Below are 4,789 nucleotides of genomic sequence, written 5' to 3'. Positions count from 1 at the left end.
GCCACACCTGGCTCCTGATTACCCCATTTTGACCATATATTCTGTCGTCAATAATACAAGGTAGTTCCTGGAACGGTGAGTTTTGCTTGGACCCTATTGCAGGTCTGCTGCAAATGAAGAGCCTTTGAACAAATTAGAAAATGGTACCTCACAAGGGAAGAGGAATTATTCTAAAAAAGCTTTCCTTTTTCTGGGAACATTGCCTCAGTGCAGGCTGCTTATACAGTGTGGTAACTGGAGGATTCAGCTTAGTCCCCAGGCCACCCCTCTATACCTTGTGAGGCTAAAATAATAAATGCACACATGGCTATTTGGCCCAGATCCCATACACTATAGAGGTTTCCAGGGAAACATTCATAAAACACAAGGCTTGCATCTACCACTAAAGGCCTATGACTTCCAAACTGAGGAGCAAAGATTAGAGGTCTCAGTGCCAGCACCAGGGCCATCCTGATTCCAAATATTTTTTATGCCCCAATGGCAATTCCCCCGGGAAAGGATGTGCCCCCAACCCGTGGTGTTTGCTCTCATTCCTGTCTCAGGATCTCTGGCACTATGGAATATAGTGTGCCTCAGTACTCCATCAACTTTAAATGGATTCCATTTTCTTTCTTGACAGAGAATTTATGGATTCATAAGGACTGGTATAGTGACAGCATCATGAATTGTTTTGGGGGAATTTGGGGGAATGAATGCAGGTTGGCCTACTTTAGAAGAAATTCACCTAGAACTCACTAGGTAACAGTACTGGTTGTGGCTTCAATCCCAGCCTATTCAAACACCAGCACGAGGGTTAAAGGAATCAATCAGGCTGGTGAAATGACTCAGCAGGTAAAGACACCTGCTGCCAAGTCACACACAAACATGATGTGCACACACACACACACACACACACACACACTCACGTTTTCAGTAAGGTTACAGTTTTGCCTTCACTAATATTCATAGCTATCCTCAGTGGCTTTAAGCTTGTAGGCTGTGGGCTGGACATGCCTGGAGGAAAGAAATCATTTCTCAGCTTTGGAGCTTTTGAGGGGGCTATAGAAGCACTGAAGGCCATGGCTCTGTTTCTTCTCTTAAGAGTTAGTAGAGTTGGGCCAGCCTATTGCCTGGCCAAGGGACTACCTCTCAGGAAGGCAGATTCACCTTCAGTAGTGCTAAAGAGATAATACTTTTCTTACCCAGAATCCCTGCTAGCCCCAGCTGTCAGTAAGAGCTGTCTTGAAGTTCTATTGGGTTTGCCCACCTTTCTGAGCCCTGAGTCAGAAAGATGTTTTTTCTTCTCTTTCTTGAAGGTACTGGCTAGAACACCTGTTTTTGTGTGGGTGTGTGTTCTGGGCTTCCTTACTCTTTTCTCTCTTCTCTTCTCAGAAGCTCCCCTTTTTGCCATGTGGCTGACCTCCATGCGTAACTCAAATGGCATGGCTCTCTCCCTCTTCAACTCTCAACTACGAACCTATAAGCTTTTCTCTAAAACTCACTTTAGAACTTTTCTCTAAAACTCACTCTCTGTGGTCTGAATCTAATTCTTGAATTTGAGAAACAAGAATTCAAGCCCCTGGTGGCTTTGGTGGTTGTAGAATTTCCCAGAACATCCCAATATTCCTGAACAAGGGGATACCTAGACTCCTTAAGTTGCCTTTGTTTCCTTCTAGGTCTGAATTTATTGAGAAAAAGCACTTAGTCAGGTCTTCTTTGCTCTTCAGAAATGCTTTTCTAGTTTGTTATCAATTGCCATAACAAAACACTGACCAATACGAACTTGGGGAGGAAAGGGTTTATTCAGCTTACATCTTTAGAATATAAATTCTATGTCTACTTTAATTTTTGAGTATTAATTGCTCACAAAACTGTACTACCAAGCTTCAACAATAATGTGAAATTTTCTCGGTTCCTATAATGTGAGTTTGCCATTCACTCCCTTTCCAAATTCTCCAACTGTTCTAGCTTGTTTCTCCATTGTTATGACAAAATGACTAACCAATACGAACTTGGGGAGGAAAGGGTTTGTTTAGCTTACATCTCCCAGGTCACAGTCCATCACTGAGGGAGCCCAAGGTAGGAACTCAGGCCAGGGACCTGGAGGCAGGAGCTGGAGCACAGCTATGGAGGAACACTGCTTACTGGCTTGCTCCCCTGGCCCCTGCTCAGCCTGCTTTCTTATGTAACACAGGCCCACCTGCCCAGGGATGGCACCACCCACAGTGGGCTGGGCCCTCCCACATCACTCAACACTCAAGAAGATGCCCCACAGACGTGGTCACAGGCCAGTTCAATGGGGGCAAATCACCAATTGAGGCATCCTAGAGGTTAGAACCAGGTGTGTCACGTTGACAACTAAAGCTATCCAACACAAAGGCTTTGTTAATTTTTGAATACGCTGGTGATACCTAGTTCCCAGTATTTTATATAATTTATGGGGTCCATTCAATAAGTTACTATAACTGAAATAATCCTCTAAGTTATCTAGGTTTCCTCACTTACCTAATACCTCATTTAGTGGCAAATGGTTTGTGCTTTCCCAGGAGAACTGGTTTCTTGGCTTCATTGTTTTCTCAGTAGATTTTAAATGAGTTTGATTATTTCAGATGCCCAGAAATCACTAATGTCCACCTCTTCTTAAACTCACCCAAAGCTATTTGCTTTGCTGTTTACATGTCCCTCTACATCTCTCTCCCTAGTAGGAAACTTTGTCTTTTTCCTCCTTTGATCTCTTCTCTGTGGCACAATCCTTCCTGGGATACAATTCACTGAGCACTTACCTCCCAAGGAGAAGTCTTCAGCCTCTCAGGGATCATGTGTCCCCTTTCTGATTTCCTTCAGGCTCTCCCTAACACTTTCCCCAACACAGGTCAAATTCCTGTCTGGGCAGCCTTCAAAGGAGGCACCACCCTGTGTCCTAAGAAGTAAGCTGACAAAATGCAGAACTGGACTGGGATCATTACTTCTCTAAATCTTTTAAGCCAAATTGTGACTCATTTGTAAATGGCTAGGTGTGAACACCACTTTATGATTTTTATCTGTATACCTATATCAACAAGCATAATTATAGCAGCTGCTATGATAGAGATGGAGTCTCTACAACAAAGCTCTTTTTGTAGTCTTTATGCTTTCTCAATCTAGGACTTTTGAAATCATACAACTGATCTTGCACAAGGCTATTTTCAGTTTCTGGGCTGGGTAACAACCACTCTTGTCTATAAAGAACTCTATCTTGTTTTGTGACATGCAACTGCAAGGGTGAATTGAGCCTTTATCATGCCTTTGTCTGCTACCAGGTAGCAATTAGCCTCTTATCCTTTCCCTCAACAAACACAATTAAACAAAACTCAAAGGAGTCAGACAGGAAGGAGAGAAGGTGGCGGAATAAAAGCTGGATGCTGAATTTACTTGCTAATTCACCTTTGAATCCAGCCAGCAGGGAAAGTCCTTTTTGAAACTATAAACTATCAGACCCCCAACAGTCCATTCCACACCAATTAGTCCAGACTCTACTCACAAAAGATCCTGAGGTTGAGTAAGGAACCTCCCCAAAGTCCCAGAAAACTTCCAAAAGTGAGGATTAGCTCTGAGTTCTCTTAGTCTAGTGTCTTCTTAAACCATATTTCAAACTTATACCATGTTCCTAACCATGTTAGTCACTTTGATGGATTCTTATTGTTAAAGGTAGATTTATTGTTATGGTTACTGGTGCTAATAACCACAGGGGAGTACTAACAATTTGATCATTTGTTTAAAGTCATATTGTCTTGGAATTTCTTTGCTGATCTCTGAGGGGACAGTACCACCATAATGGCACTTTAGAATCTCTTCACTTTATAGTCATTTTCAAACTCCAGATGTTTTCATTAACCAAAGAAAGCAAAATCTCTAACGGCTGGCTGATAACCAGGCTAATAATTGGCTTGCTCATTCAGCAATATGTATTTATTAAGCATAGAGTTATCTATTGCCACTCAGCTGCCCTTGGGATTCTTACTTGGAAAAAAGACAGAAACCAAAAAAACAATGTGATCTTCCAACCACCTTGTTTCAGCTAAGTGGACAACACATTCTGCTAAACTTACTTTCCCACAATGATTCACCAGGAGAGTGATGATTTCATGCTTTCATTTTCTCCAAGCAGCGTAGATGGAAAGGGAAAGGAATCAAACTTTGCTTCATTGTAGAAAACTCTGGTCTGGAACCCCATTAAAGGGCACAAAATTTTGTTCGTTCTAATTAGTATCAGTCTTCTTCAGGTCCCTAAATTAGGATCTACAAACCTTTTCCCTGGAAACGCTGAGTTGGATGGATAATGTGCACACTTAAAACCATGCAAACAGTTGGCAGTATTCTAAGACAGCTGTCTCATGCCATCCAGAATGTGATTACACACACTTGGATGTTTAATTTCTTCTTAGATAGAATCTGATAAGAGTAGGGTAGTGTTTCTAGCTTACAGAGTTCAAAAATCAAGCCTGCTGAAGGTTGTGAGCCCTACAAAGGGGATTAGCTACCTAAGAATTTCTTCATTGTATTAAGTAAAAAAAAAAGTGAATACATAATCCTTTAAGAAGAGTTGATTCTTAAGCACAGAATTATGGCACTGTTCTATCTCACACAGACCCAGAATGTTTGCAGTTTTGAATGACAGCTCCTAAACTTTAAGACTTGTGTACATAAACCACCAACTAACATCACTGTCAGCACTGAGTAGAGCCAAGTGACCTTGACTACAAGAAGCAGAGAACTGAGGCAGTTATTCAGTCATTCACCCCCCCCCCCCCCCCCACAGTTTTAGATCATC

The sequence above is a fragment of the Nannospalax galili genome, unplaced genomic scaffold (genome assembly GCF_000622305.1).
Source record: "Nannospalax galili isolate Female #2095 unplaced genomic scaffold, S.galili_v1.0 scaffold277, whole genome shotgun sequence".
NCBI classification, from domain to species: domain Eukaryota; kingdom Metazoa; phylum Chordata; class Mammalia; order Rodentia; family Spalacidae; genus Nannospalax; species Nannospalax galili.
Note: the sequence above shows the minus strand (reverse complement) of the source record.